The sequence below is a fragment of the Neomonachus schauinslandi genome, chromosome 9 (genome assembly GCF_002201575.2).
Source record: "Neomonachus schauinslandi chromosome 9, ASM220157v2, whole genome shotgun sequence".
In the NCBI taxonomy this organism is placed as follows: Eukaryota; Metazoa; Chordata; class Mammalia; order Carnivora; family Phocidae; genus Neomonachus; species Neomonachus schauinslandi.
This window is the reverse complement of record NC_058411.1, coordinates 58,125-76,855: the sequence shown is the minus strand read 5'-3', so window position 1 is coordinate 76,855 and position 18,731 is coordinate 58,125.

Sequence of the window (18,731 nt, the reverse complement as noted above, 5' to 3'; positions counted from 1 at the left end):
GCCACCTGAGACAATTTAGATAATCTCACTCAACAAGTGACACAGAGAGCAAAGCGCCTCTCGACAATGACATGAGGGCTTCTAACGGGAAGTCAGGGAGAATCCCCGAGGACAAGAACTGCAGGAATATTACTAGCACTACTCAGTGTCTCAGTGCAGAGAATATAGGTTCATTTTGGATGATGTGGCTGGCGGCCAGTGTTCCTGGTGCACAGGATCCATTCGTGGATGGAAACTGCTAGATCTGGAGACAGAACACGTGTGCTGTGCTCATCCTTCAGGATCATGGGGAATGATCTGAGAAATCCAAATATTGAACTTGAGGAGAACTGCAACCTGAAATTGTGTTCTGTGGCCTAAACTCCATTGCTTAAAACTGCTAATATTCAGGGATTTACTAATTAGCTCTTCTGTGTAATTGAATGGTTAATAAACTCTAAGAGTTCAGTTTCCAGACTTTTGTGTTGTATATGGTTCCTTAGTGAGAAGTATAAGAAATCTTTAGATTTTTAAGGTTTTCCATGTAGTTTTGTATGCTTTGGGTGTAGATTACCTCCTTTTTATTTCTTCCATAATTTCCTGCTTAACCCATTCATTCTGTAGTAGGATGTTCTTTAACTTCATGTATTTGTGGTCTTTACAATTTTTTTCTTGTGGTTGACTTCAAGAGTCATAGCATTGTGGTTTGAAAATATGCATGGTATGAGCATAATCATTTTGTACTTGTTGAGGACTAATTTGTGACCCAGTATGTAATCTAGTTTGGAGAATGTTCCATGTGCATTCAGACGTAATGTGTTTTCTGCTGCTTTAAATGAAATGTACTGAATAAATCTGTTCAGTCCATCTGGTCCAGTGTGTCATTCAAAGACATCGTTTCCTGTTGATTTTCTGCTTAAATGATCTTGCCATTGCTATGAGTGGGGTGTTAAAGTCCCCTACTATTATTGTATTATGAGTTTCTTTATATTTATTTTTAATTGATTCATATAGTTACATGCTCCCAAATTAGGGGAATAAATATTTACAATTGTTAAATGTTTTTGATTGATAGGCACTTTAATTATGATATAATATCCTTCTTCATCTCTTCTTACAGCCTTTGGTTTAAAATCTAATTTATCGGACTTAAGTATGCCTACTCCAACTGTCTTTTGATATCCTTTAGCATGATCAATTGTTCTCCATCTCCTCACTTTCTGTCTTCAAGTGACTTTAGGTCTAAAGTGAGTCTGTCGTAGGCAGTATTTGGATGGATCTTGGGTTTTGTATCCATCCCCATACTCTATGACTATTGTTTGGAGCATTTAGTCTATTCACATTCAGAGTGATTATTTTTTTATGAGTTTCAAAGGTAGAATTTAGTGGTTCATCAGTTCCTTGTAACACCCAGTGCTCATTACATCAAGTGCCCACCTTGATGCCCATCCCACAGTTACACCTCCCCCACTGCTCCCCTCCAGCAACCTACCATGTGTTTCCTAGGGTTCAGCATCTCTTATGGTTTCTCTCCCTCTCAATATTCATCTTATTTTATTTTTCCATTCCCTCCACTATGTTCATCTGTTTTGTTTCCCAAATTCCAGATATGACTGAAATCATACGGTATTTGTCTTTCTCTGACTGACTTATTTTGCTTAGCATAATACCCTCTAGTTCCATCCACCTTGTTGCAAAAGGCAAGATTTAATTATTTTTGATGACTGATTAAAATCCCATTGTATATACATTCCATATCTTCTTTATCCATTCATCTGTCAATGGACATCTGTGCTCTTTCCATATTTTGGGGATTGTGGACATTGCTGCTATAAACACTGGAGTGCATATGCCCATTTGAATCACTATGTTTACACCCTTTGGGATAAACACCTAGTAGTGCAATTCCTGAGTGTAGGGCAGCTCTATTGTTAACTTTTTGGGTAAACTGCACATTGCTTCAGAGGGACTGCACCAGTTTGCATTCCCACCAACAGAGTAAGAGCGTTCCCCTTTCTCCACATTCACACCAACATCTGTTGTTTCCTGAGTTGTTCATTTTAGCCATTCTGACTGGTGAGAGGGGGTATCTCATTGTGCTTTTGATTTGTATTGCTGTGAGTTTGAGGGACGTTGAGCAATTTCTCATGTGTCTGTTAGCCATTTCTATGTCTTCTTTGGAGAAATGTCTGCTCATGTCTTCCAAAAATTTCTTGAGTGGATTTTTGTTTTTTGGGTGTTACAGAATGATTATTGAAAGACATGAATGGGGGCACTTGGGTGGCTCAGGCATTAAGCGACTGCCTTTGGCTCAGGTCATGATCCCAGAGTCCTGGGATCAAGCCCCACGTTGGGCTCCTTGCTCCGCGGGAAGCCTGATTCTCCCTCTCCTTCTGTCTGCTACTCCTCCTGCTTGTTCTCTCTCTCTCTGTCAAGTGAATAAATAAATAAAAAATCTTTTAAAAAATTAAAAAAAAAGAAAGACATGAATATAGTGTCATTGTGTTCCCTGTGGAGATTATGTTTCTGCTGATGTTATCTGGTCCTTTCCAGTCTTTGCTGCTTTGCTCTTTTTCCCCACTCAAAGAGTTCCTGTTGAGCAGGAATCCGGTGTGGGACAAGATCCCAGGATTCTGAGATCATGACCTGACCTGAAGGCAGCTGCTTAACCAACTAAGCCACCCAGGGGCCCTCAAAACTGCAAATTTAGAGACTCCCACAGTGTGGACACACACCGTTCCTCCCACAGAGTGTTTCACGACATTTTTGCCATTTTCTGGCCAGTCCCTGGAAAGCAGTCACAGGACCCCATAGCAGTTCACACTTTATGGTGACATAGACCAGAAAGCTGGACCACAGACTCATTGTTCTTAGTTGGCTTCCCCGCACCTATCCCTGAAAACAGTGCAGCATGTTGTCACCACCAGTTCTTCTTGTAACCCAGGGATCTTCGGAATACACTGTCACTCCTGGAATGCTGCCCTGTTCACCACCTGAGTACCTTTAAACTAGGCATGACCCCCATGGTAGCCAACTTCTCAAATTTCAGATTTTGACCTCCACTATTTGGCAGTAGCCTCCATAAATGGTCAACCTTCCCACACTGTATCCACAGCTATATCTCCCCCAAGTCAACCCTCTCTCTGCACCTCCTATCTTCCAAAAGGCGGTTGCTTCTCTACTTGTAGACTTGCAGGTTTTGTTCTCTCTGAGCTCTGATTGACTTCTCAGGTGTGCAGAATGATTTGATAGCTACCCAGCTTTGTTAGAGGGCGGACACAAGCTTAGTCTCCTAATCTGCCACCAGCTTACCTCCTCTCCAGAGATAGACTATTTTTAATTATGGATTTTTGATTTCTCATTTCTTATATTTATGTATTTATTATGTCACATCATGTTCCTCTTTAATACCCATCACCCAGTTACCCACATCCCCCAAACCCCCTCCCTTCTGTACCCCTCAGTTTGCTTCCTGGAGTCCAGAGTCTCTCCTGATTTGTCTCCTCTCTGATTTCTTCCCATTGCGTTTTCCCTCCCTTCCTCTATGGTCCTCCGTGCAATTCCATATGTTCCACGTATGAGTGAAACAATATGATAATTGTCTTTCTCTGATTGACTTATATCATTTAGCCTAATAGTCTCCAGTTCCATCCATGTTCCATGGGGTAACCAGGTGATGGATATTGAGGAGGCATGTGATGTGATGAGCACTGCGTGTTATATGCAACTAATGAATCATTGAACACTACATCAAAAACTAACGATGTACTATATGCTGGCTAACTGAACATAATAAAAAAATGAAAATAGCTAGCAGGACCAATTGTCTTCATTCATTGCTTCTGAGGTTAAGATGCTAGAAGGAATGTTTTACATATTGTGCTGGCGGGGGTGGGGGAACACATAACTAAGTACCATAAGACATATTGATAGGAAAATGGAAAAAGAAGATTGATGGTGGAGGACAGATTAATGAAGTTAATGAAAGAAAGTGATGAGGAGAAAAAGAAAAAACAGCACAAATTGTACATGTTCATTTCCACCTAGAAGAAGACAATCAGGAAGATATATGAAGGAGACAGCTGGTGTCCATAAATTTTTGCATAACAGAAAGAAAGCCTATTGTTTTTGAAGGACAAAAACAAATATTCTTTGGGCTTATATTCAATCTGCTTCCTTCTCTAACTCTCTGATTGTTGACAAAATTGGGAAAGTCTCCTCGGTGATATTTTCTTAGCAATCTTTCTAGACACTGCTTTCTATTCATCCAGCATCATCACTGCTGTATAGTTACCTCTCCCGAGAGGATGTGAGTTACTTGAGGTCAGTACCCTGGCTTTACCTTTCTTTTCTTTACCAGAGAATCATAATTCATTTGAATAAATATGTAGAATTTTGGTCTTTTTATTTAATTTGTTTTGGCTTTTAAAAAAATATTTTATTGTTATGTTAGTCACCATACATTACATCATTAGTTTTTGGTGTAGTGTTCCACAATCCATTGTTTTCGTATAACACCCAGTGCTCCATGCAGTACGTACCCTCCTTAATACCCATCACCATGCTAACCCATCCCCTCACCTCCCTCCACTCTAAAACCCTCAGTTGTTTATCGGAGTCCATAGTCTCTCATAGTTCATCTCTCCCTCTGCTTTCCCCCCCTTCATTTTTTTCTTCCTTCTCCTAATGTCCTCCATGCTATTTCTTATGTTCCACAAATAAGTGAAACCATATGATAATTGACTTTCTCTGCTTCACTTATTTCACTCAGCATAATCTCCTCCAGTCCAGTCCATCTTGATGTAAAAATTGCGTATTCATCCTTTCTGATGCCTGAGTAATATTCCATTGTATATGTGGACCACATCTTCTTTATCCATTCATCTGTTGAAGGGCATCTTGGCTTTTTCCACAGTTTGGCTATTGCAGACATTGCTGCTTTGAACATTGGGGTGCATATGGCCCTGATTTCACTACATCTGTGTCATTGCGGTAAACACCCAGGAATGCAATTGCTGGGTCATAGGGTAGCTCTATTTTAAATTTTTTGAGGCACCACCTCACTGTTTTCCAAAGTGGCTGTACCAACTTGCATTCCCACCAACAGTGTAAGAGAGTTCCCATTTCTCCACAACCTCTCCAACATTTGTTGTTTCTTGCCTTGTCAATTTTTGCCATTCTAACTGGTGTAAGGTGGTATCTCAATGTGGTTTTGATTTGAATTTCCCTGATGGTTAATGATGATGAACATTTTTTCATGTGTCTGTTAGCCATTTGTATGTTAGATAAATATTCTTTTTTGTGTTAGCTAAGTGGGGCCAGGCCCCATTTATATGAAAGTCTATGTAGAGCATTAACATGCTAACAAATTCTATTGGATTCATGTTAAGAGTAACCAGCGGTGCATAGGGAATATGATCAATGGTATTGTAATAGCATTGTGTGGTGGCAGATGGTAGCTAGACTTGTGGTGAACACAGCATAATGTATAAAACTGTGGAATCACTATGTTGTACACCTAAACTAATGTAACAATTTGTGTCAACTAGACTTCAATAGAAAAACTAAGCAAAAAAGAAGAATTGTGATATTAATATGTTACACTTCTCTCAACTCTACACAATTAAATAAGTAATGCCGGGAAGCTTCTGCAAATGTGCAATGTCCCATGAGGGGTAGGACTAAAATCCAATCCTGAGGCTCTGGCACAGAAGTGCTGATCCACATGTCAGGTGCCCTGGAATAAATGAGGTTCCATTGGTGTGTGGTTCAGGGTGAAATCATGTAGTTCACATGGTAAAAACTACTGTGTTTTACAATTCAAAAATTTTAAGATGCCGCATAGCATGCAGTGTGTTTTTTCTAAAATAAGATAATTAAAAACAGGCATTTTTAACAACTGACAGAAAATCTAAGATCATAGGTTTGTGTATAGATAGATAGATGATAGATGATAGATAGATAGATAGATAGATAGATAGATAGATAGATAGATAGATGATAGATAGATAGATATTTTAATTTGCAGCCTACCACTAATATTCTGCTGCAATTCAGGTAGAAACAGAGAAATTATGCCTCCAAATGTCATAACCATTGGGATCTCGGACAATGAGACTCTTATTTTTCCATTCACCAATTTTATTCCTAACTAGTAGTGGACATTGATTAAAATAGTCATGAGCCGGGGCACCTGGGTGGCTAAGTTGGTTAATCATCTGCCTCGGATCAGGTCATGTACCCAGGATCCTGGGATCAAGCCTCGAATTTGGCTCCTTTCTCATTGGGGAGCCTGCTTTTCCCTTTCCTCCCTGTCCATGCCCTCTCTTGCTATCTCTCTCCATATCTCTGTCTCTCTCTATCAAATACATAAATCAAATATTTTATTTTATTTTTTTTAAATTTTATTATGTTATGTTAGTCACCATACAATATATCATTAGTTTTTGATGTGGTGATCCACGATCCATTGTTTTCGTATAACATCCCCAGAGCTCAATGCAGTACGTGCCCTCCTTAATACCCATCACTGGGCTAACCAATCCCCCCTCCCCTCTAAAACCCTGTTTGTTTCTCAGAGTCCATAGTCTCTCATGGTTCATCTCTCCCTCCGATTCCCCCCTCTTCATTTTTCCCTGCCTTCTCCTAATGTCCTCCATGCTATTCCTTATGTTCCAAATATTTTAAGAAATAAAATTCAATGTTCATCGATCTCCCTGCAGTGACTTTTGGATTGAACTTAAACCACACCTCCTTCCTAGCTCATCTGTGTCCACAACTCTTGGGCAGCCTGTCCAGACACGTGCCTCCTATGTCCTGCCTGCATGTGATAGTCCTGATCCCCCTGGAGCAGGCTGGTTCACACAGGATGCTGCTGGGCACTCAGGAAGCATGGCCAAGTGTCACCTGGCATTCCCTTGCACCTCCAATTCCTCTGCAGGGAACAAGCCCAAGCTTGAGGATGCCTGTATATCATGGGCTCTTCCCCTGCTCTTCACCATTTGGCACCACCCAGGAATTCCAGGACCTGCTTCTGAAGAGAATTCTCAGACCAATAGCAATTTCATAATTGGGAACAACTGTGGGCACAAATTCAGATTTTAGCTGCATGGAAGGGGACCATTCCCTTCACTCTCAGAAGATGGAGCAGAGGTATATACCGGAGACAAGGTCACTAGGTCAAGCCCAACCAGGAGAAGGATTTGACCCTCACTTTACTGAGAGAGGCTACATTTCCCATACAATAGAACATGTGACAATATAACACGTGAAGGAAAAGACCTCAGAGGCTTTAGGACACAAATAGAAACAAACTTCTTGTAATACTTCAGGTGAGGGAACTCCTGTTGCACGCCCCTTGGGTCTCATCACCCTCAGCATTTCAGGTGACCATGGGTTCTGCTCTTGCATCTCACAGCCCAGTTTGTAGGGCTGCCTCCACCCTCCACTGGCTGGTGTTCTACATCATCCAAACATGGCTGCAGAGTATGGGTGAACACCAGGCCCAGAAGTGTTCTTTCAATGGCAATGACTCCTCTATGTATCTTTCCTTGCTGTTACCTACAAAGTCTCTCTGGACCTCATGCGGTGTTTGGTTCATCCATGTGTATCCATCAGGGTTCATTAGACTCTCAGAACCAGAAGGAGTCATGGATATTATATAGGAATGTGGCTGCACATGTTGATGAGCTTTTCAAACTCTGATTCAAGAGGGGTCTCCTCCTAAATGTGTGAATCTTCAGAGCTCCTATTTGCAGGCCCAAGATGGACAGGACATGACTGCCCTTGTCTGTCCTGAGCTCCAGCCCCAGACTTACCCACATAGTGGTAATATCAAAATCATTACCTAAGTATCACCACCTCTAAAGCTCAAATCTTAACATATAGGTCAGGTATAGTGAGGCAGTGGGTTACTTCCATCTGGCGGTAAAAAGGTCTTCATCAATACACCTGTGATAGTGTGAAACATTTCTTTCCCCTCTAATTCCCACCCCCCCTTCATTTTCCCCTTCCTTCTCCTTATGTCATCCATGCTATTCCTTATGTTCCACAAAGAAGTGAGACCATATGATAATTGTCTTTTTCTGTTTGACTTATTTCACTTAGCATAATTCTGCCAGTGCGATCCATGTTGATGCAAATGTTCGGTATTCATCCTTTCTGATGGCTGAGTACTATTCCATTGTATATATGGACCGCATCTTCATAATAAAAAATATTTTTAGAAAGCATTTCTTTCCATAAAATACAAGTGTAGGGCAAGCATGTGATGGCAGGTACTCACATTCCTGTTCAGAAACACAAAAGTGTAATTTAAAAAGCTGTCACCAACACTAAAGAATTTGTATATCCACCTTGACAAACTCCATTAGGTTTTAGAGCCTGAGAATATTTAGCTCAGTTTCAGCTTCTGGGCTTTTTGTTTTGTCTGAGATCAATCCTTCCTTTTTGTTGGAAGCTGGCACACTTTTGAAGGTGAGCACTTTCATCAGCCTGTTTCTTGTCAGTGGAATTTGTGAGTCCAGAAATCTTTCATTTTCTTCTCTCTGCTCTTAAAAGACATCTTCTGACACTCGGAGACTGATACGGAAGTCTTGTTGCAGGATTCCTGCTCACCTCTGAATATAGAAACTTATAGCTGAGTATTTACAGACAAGGAGCCTACTGAGGCGTGAAAGATGGGATATAGGTAGAAGGAGACATCCTCTAAAAAGGAGGGTCTGTAGTGCTCATAATGGGAGACTCTCTAATTGCAGGTTGGATAAATGGGGAAGGGAGAAAAGGAGTCCCTGAAACTCTGCCGAGGTCTGTGACACCAACAAGTCACTGGGACCATCAGGGGGCGCTCACAACCACCAGGGAAACTCAGGAACCATGGAGCTCATGATCCAGGACAAGTGGTTGGTAGAGGAATGATCTCGCAAGGGTTTTCAGCTCCATGCTCTGCAAAATTCTCCCTGACACAAACACAATAAACAGTTTGGAAAAGCTGTTGAAACAGAAGTGCCTTCCTTTCTGGAAATCAATCCTCATAATGTTAAAACCCAAATTTGTGAAGTGCCAGGGAAAGGGAAAAGTTTTACTTGTGTGATCATGGCAATAACTGGGAGATTAGAAGTATAATGATCTCCATTTCATAGAGGAGGAAACTTCCCTAAATAAAAGCAACCATTCTGAGCTCAGGTGTTCTGAGTTTCATTGTTTGCTGATGATTCCACCATTTTATTTTACTGAGGATTTCCATGGATATGTACAGAGACATCATGTGTAATACCCGTTGTGGTTGTTGAAAACCCACAGCGTCTCCATCAGCTCTGTGATTCTCTCTCTCTCTCTCTCGGAGTCTCAGTGTCTCCAAGTTTCTGAAACAAAAAGGTGGTCTCCATCTTTCAGTCTTTTTTGGGAATCTTGAAACTCAGGAGACTGCAAACCTCACTACATATGACCAACTCTGACCTGGAGGTGGTTCAGAGGAGCAGGCAGGTCGGTGGTGGGGAGCACAGGCCCAGACATGGGCTCACTCTCACTTGCTGTGTGCTCGTGGACACTCAGAAAGTCTGTCTGTGCTGCAGTGTGTATGGATCCACCTGGAAAATGGTGATAAATTTGTACCTACATTACATGTTTGGGGTGCATATGTGGAAACAAGGAATAAAATGTGTGCTAAGTAATGACCCCAACAAAATCACATAAGGAGAAAGAACAATTTTCTGGAAGATATCATGTATACAAAATTCTGCCAGGACCCTCACACCTGCTCTGAGTGTCTGCCATCTTGAAGATGTTACCTGCCAAATTTTGTATATAGTCAGATGATGTGCCAATAGGGTCCTCCCTTTGCTGATTTAAACCTGCCCAGCCTGGATCCCGCAGTGGGAGTGGAGCCCCAGCCCTGAGATCTCTGGTGGAACCATTCAGTGACCAGGACAGAACACAGACAACTCACCATGGATTCTGTGCTTGGCTGGGTTTTCCCTGTTGCTGTTTTAAAAGGTAATTTATGTGAATAAGAGACTGAGTATGTGAGTGGATATGAGTCAGAGAAACAGGGGATGTGTGACATTATCCTGACCAGGTTGTTGTATCTGCAGGTGTCCGGTGTGAGGTGCACCTGGAGGAGTCTGGGGGAGACCTGCTGAAGCCTGGGGGTCCTTGAGACTCTCCTGTGCAGTGTCTGGATTCATCTTCAATAGCTATACCATGCATTGGGTTCACCAGGCTCCAGGGAAAGGGCTGCAGTGGGTTGCAAGTATTAGCAGTGGTGGAAGTTACATATAGTACACAGACTCTATGAAGGGCCAATTCACCATCTCCAGAGACAATGGCAAGAACATGCTGTACCTGTAGATGAACAGCCTAAGAGCTGAGGACACAGCTGTGTATTACAGTGCAAAGGACACAGTGAGGGGAAATCACTGTGAGCCCGGACACAAAGCTCACAAAAGTGGATCTGGACCACCAGGGGGTGCACACTACTCACCAATTGTGTCTTTAAGCCCCAGGCACAGCTGCAGATGGAGGTTAAGTGCAGATTTCCTGTCAGGATTCCTCTTTATAGAGCAGTTTCCCCCAGGGAGCCTCTCTGCACACATGATTCTGTGCTTTCCTATTTACTCTCTGACTTAAAAATTTAGGAAAACAACTATACTAACAAGCACAAAAGATAGTGTCACTTACCTTTGCTTCTTCCTATCCCTAAATATCAATGAATTACAAATATCTCCATGCACATCATCTTGACATTTATAGAAGTCCCAGCTGCACTCAATGTGCATCGCAGGAACACCCAGCTCAATGTGCAAGCTTGTTAGAAGCAGTACAAATTGCATGCTGGACAGGACGCTACAGCGGCATCAACAATCCAAAGCAAGAGAATTAAGAGCCTTGGTGGAGGTCACTATCTTGACCATGCTCACAGCGTCAACGTTAATGACAGCGTTGGAAAACAGAGGGTCCCCCTGTGTCCCCCAGAGGGAACATGATAACGTGGAGTCTGATGACACACGACACACACACACACACACACAGGAGAGCATAAAACCCTTATCATTTCCACCATAATGTCTGCTGAGAGCAGGGCAGGCCTCTCAGCAACTCATAACTGCTTGGAGAAAGCCAGGGAAGGACACTGGCTCAGAGTGTGTGTTGTGGGTCAGTGGTATGGATGTAGTCCTGTTCAGGGGATGGGATTGTGTGGAGTCAGTCTCCCACCTGCATCAAAGGAGAGAGAACCCGTGGGTTCTTTTTAGATATTCCATCAGTGATGAAGTAGGAGAAGAGGGAGGAATGAAGTACAACAAGCTAGTGGACAATAAACAAAAGATACCATATGATGAATAATTCCACTAAACACGAATGAAAACTTGGAGAACAAAAGAGAGAAATGACCATACTAAGTAGAGAAATTCTGAATCCTTGCAAAATAAAAAGAATGATCCATGGAAAATCACAAGTAATAAAGTCATGATAGAAATAGACTGAGTTGTACCCAGTGTGTGGGGTGGAAGATATCCAGTCCCCAAAGTCACCAGCTGGTTCTGAAGGTCTTGGGTTTGCTGCATGTGTGCAGAGACCAGAAGCTTCTATGATCCATGAGAATCCTCAAGTTGAGGTGTTCGATGGGAGGGACCTTCCACCTGCAGGGAATAACTAATTGATCCTCCAGGTGCTGATATCAGCTCAATGTGTATGAACACTACCATCACCATGTTGAACCTAATGACAATGTGATGGGAGGAGGAGGTGGGGCCTTAGGGAAGCACTTAGGTCAGCTGGGTGCAGCTTCATTATGGGAATAGTGCCCTTATACAGCAGAACATGGAAAGCTCCCTGCCCCCTGACCCCATGGGAAGTGTCAGGGAAAGGACAGCCTCGGATGTGGGTGCTCTCCAGACACCAGATCTGTCTGCACCTTGACCTGGGACTTCCCAGACTTCAGAAGTGTGAGAAATGAGTATCTGTTGTCAAAACCATCCAGCCCATGTACATTGTAACAGCAGCTGGAACAGACTGAGACATTAGTGACACATGAACTGAAGCACTGATGCTCTGGAGTTTCCCTGCTGCGTTTGTTGTGAAACATCCCCGATAAGCTCCTTCAGTGATGTTCAAGGGTGTATTTCTCACATGTTTCCTCCTGCAGATAGGACTAACCAGTTGACTATCCTAGGACTATGTGAAAAGACACAGTGGACAGAGGGAGAACCTTGGTACAAGGGTGTCAGGGTTTCTGAGCGATTGTAGAGCTTTAATTTAAGGATGCTGTTTTTTCAAACCTTCCAGAAGATGTGGATGTAATGATGTGGAATCTGAGTCTGATTATCACCTTACAGAGCTCTGTTATACTGAAAGCCCTGAGGTTAAGCACCTTTGTTCCCTTGCTCCTATCAGGATTCTTTCCTTGTCTGTATTTTGTGAGTTTGACCATGATATGCCTTTGAGATGGTGGGATTTTGTTGAAAATCATGGTTGTTATCTGTGCTACTTGGATTTTGATGCCTGTGTCCTTCTGCATATTAGGGAACTTTCTGGCTATTATTTTATGGAATAAACATTCTCCCCCTTTTTCTCTCTCTTCATCTTCTGGGACTCCTATGATATGAATGTTATTTTGTTTTAAAAACCACTGAATTCCCTAAGGCTACCTTTGTAGTCCATTATCTCGGTTTCCATCTTCTTTGCACTCCTTATTCTCTATAATTTTCTCTTGTATATCACTGATTCGATCCTTTCCTTCATCCATCAGATTTTTATGGCTTCCGCTTGGGATTGCATCTTGGCTTTACTATTTTTAATTTGGGCCTGATCAATTCTAGTTCATTTATCTCTGCAGTAAGGGATTCTCTAATGTCTTCTATCCTTTTCTCAAGCCTAGCTAGTAAACTAATAATCATTGTTTCAAATTCTACTTCAGAGATCTTACTTATGTTTCTATTAATTAATTAATCCCCGACCATGAAATTTACATCCTATTCGTTCTTCTGCAGTAATTTTTCCATCCCTTCATGTTTTTGAAGAGAATAAAAGAACAGAGGGGAAAAAAGGCAAAAATCATGAAATGTAGCTTCTGGGTTTGTTCTCGTCTGCTCCTTGAAGGAATATACAACACAAAATAAAAATGAATAAATAAATATAAAATAAAATGGAAAAAGAAAAATAAATACATGCATAATATACTCACAAAAATAAAAATTAAAAAAAATAATAAAAGTAAAATGTCAATGGTATTTTGATACGGATGGCATTGGACTTGTAGATTGCTCTGGGCAGTATAGACATTTTAACAATGTTTACTCTTCCAATCCATGAACATGGAATGTTTTTTGCATCTCTTTGTGTCTCCCTCAATTTTTTTTCATAAGTGTTCTGTAGTTTCTAGTGTACAGATCTTTTACATCTTTGGTTATGGTTATTCATGTGTATCTTATGGTTTTGGGTGCAACTGTAAATGGGATCAATTCCTTAATTTCTCTTTCCTCAGTCACATTATTAGTGTATAGAAATGCTATATTTGTATGGAACCAGAAAAGACCCTGAATCACCAAGGGGATTTAAAAAAAAAAAAACAAGCCTGGGGGCATTACAAAGTCTGACTTCAAGCTGTATTACAAAGCTGTGATCATCAGGACAGCATGGTACTAGCACAAAAACAGTCACATAGATCAATGGAACAGAATAGAGAGCCCATAAATGGACCCTCAAAACTGTTCAACTATTCTTTGACAAAGAAGGAAAGAATATCCAAGGGAAAAAAAGACAGCCTCTTCAATAAATGGTGCTGGGTAAATTGGACAGCCACATACAGAAGAATGAACCCGGACCATTCTCTTACACCATACAAAAGATGAACAAAAAATGGATGAAGGACATAAATGTGAGACAAGAATCCACCAAAACCCTAAACAGGAACCCAGGAAGTAACCTCTTCAAACTTGGCCACAGCAGCTTCTTACAAGATATATCCCTAATGGCAAGGGAAACAAAAGCAAAAATGAAGTATTTGGACATCATCAAGATAAAAACTTCTGGACGGCAAAGCAAACTGTTAACAAAACTAAAAGGCAAACTTCAGAATGGGAGAAGATATTTGCAAATGACATTACAGATAAGAGGCTGGTCTCCAAGATCAATAAAGAACTCATCAAACTCAACACTCCAAAAGCAAATAATGCAGTCAAGAAATGGGCAGCAGACATGAACAGACACTTCTCCAAAGAAGACATACAAATGGCTAATAGACACATGAAAAAATACTCCACATCACTTGCGATCAGGGATATACAAACCAAACCACAATGAGATACCACCATACACCAGGTATAATGGCAAAAATTAACAAGAGAGCAGATGTTGGCGAGGATGTGGAGAAAGGGGAACCCTGTTACACTTTGGTGGGAATGCAAGCTGATAGAGCGACTCTGGAAAACAGTATGCAGTTTCCTCAAGAAGTGAAAAATAGGGCTACCCCATTGAGATGGTTTAGGCTTGTAGGCCCCTTGCAGGCCAGGGTCATTTAAGGACTACAGTGAGATTAAGGACAGCCAGGCAGGCCTGGGCCAGGAAGAGAAAATGTTCTCTTCCCCTTATCTCATCTTGACAAGTTCTAAATGCCTGGATCAGCAGGAAGTGGCTCTTGCCTAGATTAGGAGTGTTCTTTCTAGTATCAAGAACATGCTGTTTCTAAAGGAAGGGTGGCTAAGATAATTCTTTTACTTGGCAAATATAAACAGGATATATTTTGTTCTCATTAAATTTTGTGTATCTTACTTCAAGGATGTTGGCTCGATCTTTTTATGTGCTGAAAGTACACATTGTTATGTTTATCTGATTGCCGCAAGTATAAAGATATGTGACAAATAAACGGCAGTATGCAGTTGCAAGTGCTGCCTTTGCTCTGCATCCCCTGTGTCCTGGTTCTTTCGCAACCCTTACCCAGGGACCCCAACGCACTAGACGTTGACACCCCATGACCCAGCAATTGCACTACTAGGTATTTACCCCAACAATACAGATGTAGTGAAAAGAAGGAGCACCTGTGCCCCAATGTTTATAGCTGCAATTTCCACAATAGCCAAACTGTGGGAGAAGCCTAGATGCCCTTCAACAGATGAATGGATAAAAAAAGAAATTGTCCATATATACAATGGAATATTACTCAGCATCAAAAAGGATGACTACCCAACTTTTACATCAACATGGATGGGACTGGAGGAGATTATGCTAAGTGAAATAAGTCAAGCAGAGAAAGTCAATTATTATATAGTTTCACTTATTGCTGGAACATAAGGAATAGCTTGGAGGACATTAGGAGAAGGAAGCGGAAAATGAAGGGAAAATCGGAGGGGGAGATGAACCATGAGAGACTATGGACTCTGAGAAACAAACTGAGGGTGTTAGAGGGGAGGGGGGTGGGGGAATGGGTTAGCCCCGTGATGGGTATTAAGGAGGGCATGTACTGCATGGAGCACTGGCTGTTATATGAAAACAATGGATCATGGATCACCACATCAAAAACTAATGATGTATTGCATGGTGACTAACATAACATAAAATAAAACAAAAGTAAAAAAATAAAGTCCATCCTTCTGTGTTCAAAGGGCCTCTGAGGCCTGGCTTCTGGACATGTCCCACCTCCCAGATTCCCCAAGACTTTACTGCTTCTAATGACACAAAAGGGGGAAATAACCCCATTCTATTTGTCACCTTGACTCCCAAGTACTGACTCAAGATCGTAACGAATTTGGCTCTACCCTGCAATGTGCTGTAATAGAAAATTTACCTAATAGGCTTTTAAATCACCTGGTGCCACCAAGCAGCTGAGAGAGTGCAGATGATCGGAGGGAAGTGACAACCAGAGTGTTTCCAGCATCTTGATGTAAAATCAATTTTATCACATTTTCAAACACTAGGTGACCCCATCATGGATGGACATGGTGACACCATTCCCAAAGGTCACAGGCAGAGCCAAATAAGGACTTGGAGAAGGGACAGATTCTTCTGAAAGTAACTTCTGGAGAAGCAGGAAAGTCTCAACAGGCACTCTCCTGCCTCCATGATTAGAACTGTCGTAGGTCCACAGAGACACAGACCCCTGTTTAGAAATAAGACAGTGTCCACATGGCTGACCTTATTTCCACATAAAATAAGGTTCATCATTTCCATTAAGGGGCAGGTATTTGAAGTATATGCTGGTTTCATAATCCATTGCTATAAATGATACTCTTCTGGATTTCTCTTCAATGGTTACTCCCTACTATTGCTATGAGCATCAAACTTTTCCAAATAAAGTCAACCTTAACCCGCATGTCCTTATGGCCATCTTCACAGAAACTTCATAATTTTAATTGTGTTTTATTGATATTCCCATATTTGACATTGCGCTTTCAAAAACACCTATATAAAATAGGAACTTAACAGGACAGAGAAATTCCCATATTGATGGAAAATTGTTCCACTGCATCTTCCTCATGTTCATGGTTGTGTGGAAAGCATATAAATAATACATTCTCTGAGCTCCACAGATACATCACCAGGGTGAGAAGCAACTTTATTGTAATATAAGCAACTGGAAGCAATTCCGACTCCAAACAACTACTTAAAAAAAATAAAATCCTTGGGGCGCCTGGGTGGCTCAGTCCTTAAGCGTCTGCCTTTGGCTCCGGTCATAACCCCAGGGTCCTGGAATCGAGCCCCATGTCAGGCTCCCTGCTCAGCGGGAAGCCTGTTTCTCCCTCTCCCACTCCCCCTGCTTATGTTCCCTCTCTTGCTGTGTCTCTCTCTGTCAAGTGGGTGAATAAAATCTTTAAAAATAATAATAAATAAAAATAAATGAAAACTAAAAATAATAAAAAAAATAAAATCCTGCTATGTTCACTCTTTGGAAAGGTGCCAATCATTAAAACCAATGATTCTTTTGTTAGTTAGTTTGTTTGTTTAAGGTCTGTATTGTATTAATTGTTTCAAAAAGACATGACATATTAGCAATTTTTACTTAAAAAAATAGAAAAAAAATCTTTAAGAACTTCAATCTCACCTCCAACAGGAATCTGTAAACTCCCCCAGCATTTTCCCAGTCTCATGTTACTCAGGCTTTTTTTTATGTTCAATTAGCAAACATATACTACATAATTCATTTTTGATGTAATGTTCATAGATTCATTAGTTGAATATAACACCCAGTGTTCATCACGACATGTACCTTCTTTCATACCCATCACCTGGTTACCACATCCCCACACCCCCTTCCCTCTGTAACCCTCAGTTTGTTTCCTGGAGTCCAGAGTCTCTCATGGTTTGCCTCCTCTGATTCCTCCCCCTTCAGTTTTCCCTCCCTTCCCCTGTGGTCCTCTGCACTTTTCTTTTATTCCACATATGAGTGAAACCGGATGATAATTGTCTTTCCCTGCTTGACTTATTTCACTTAGCATAAACTCTCCACTTCCTTCCATCTCGATGCATATGGTAGGTATTCTTCGTTTCTGATGGTTCTGATGTTATACACAATTAATGAATCATTGAACACTACATCAAGAACAATGGTGTACCATATATTGGCTGACTGAACATAATAAAAAAATAAAAACGGGGGCGCAGCAAGATGGCGGAGGAGTAGAGACCTGGATTTCATCTCCTCTCAGGAATTCAGCTGGATAGGGATCAAACCATTCTGAACACCTACAAACTCAACAGGAGATCGAAGAAAAGAATAGCAACAACTCTCTCATCAGAAAAGCGACCACTTTCCGAAGGTAGGACGTGCAGAGAAGTGAACCCGAGGCGATATTCGGGAAGATAGATGGCGGGGGAGGGGCCTCCGTCGGCCGCTTCTGGCAAGTGATAGAGCCGCGGAGCACAAAATCGGAACTTTTAAAAGTCTGCTCCGCTGAGGGACATCACTCTGGTGACTAAGCGGGGGGTGGAACCCTCTGGGACAGTGTGGTTTCAGGACCCTCAGGGTCACAGAAAGACCAGGAGTGCCTGAATGTGGCAGATTCCCAGGTAACGGAGCAGGGAAGCCGGCTGCAGAGGCAGAGCCCAGGCGCGGGCTCTCAGCTCGGGGTTGCCATAAACCATGATCCGTGGCACAGTCGGACCACTGCTCCTCCAGCAGGGACCCAACAAGCAGCAGATCCGGGGAGACTCACCTGCCTCCCCCCGGGAGGAGCCGCGCAGGAGTGCACCGCAGGGATCTGCTGGGTTTGGAGACTCCACCCAGGGTCGGGTGCCAGAGATAGAAATGCGCTGTCACAGGCCGGGTGAGCACAGAGTGCGGCCGGAGACCAGGGAGATGGGAGTGAATGACTGCTTTTCTCTGGGGCACACTGAGGAATGGGGCCCCGAGTTCTCGGCTCCTCCAGGGCAGAGATTGGGAGGCCGCCATTTTCACTCTCTGCCTCCAAAGCTGTAGGGAAAGCTCGCAGGGAACAAAAGCTCTGGAGAGCAACCCGAGCAGATTACTTAGCCCGGACTGGGCAAGGGCAGGGCAATTCCGCCTCCAGCAAAGACATTTGGAAACCACAGCAACAGGCCCCTCCCCCAGAAGATCAGCGAGAACAGCTAGCCAAGACCAAGTTTACCCATCAATGAGAATGGCAGAACTCCAGCGCTAGGGGAATACTGCACATAGAATTCATGGCTTTTTTACCATGATTCTTTAGTCATTCAAAGTTATTTTTTTGTAACTGTCTTTTTCTCTTTTCTTTTTTTAATTTTTCTTTTTCCCTTTTTCAACCAACATCTTATCAATCCCTTTT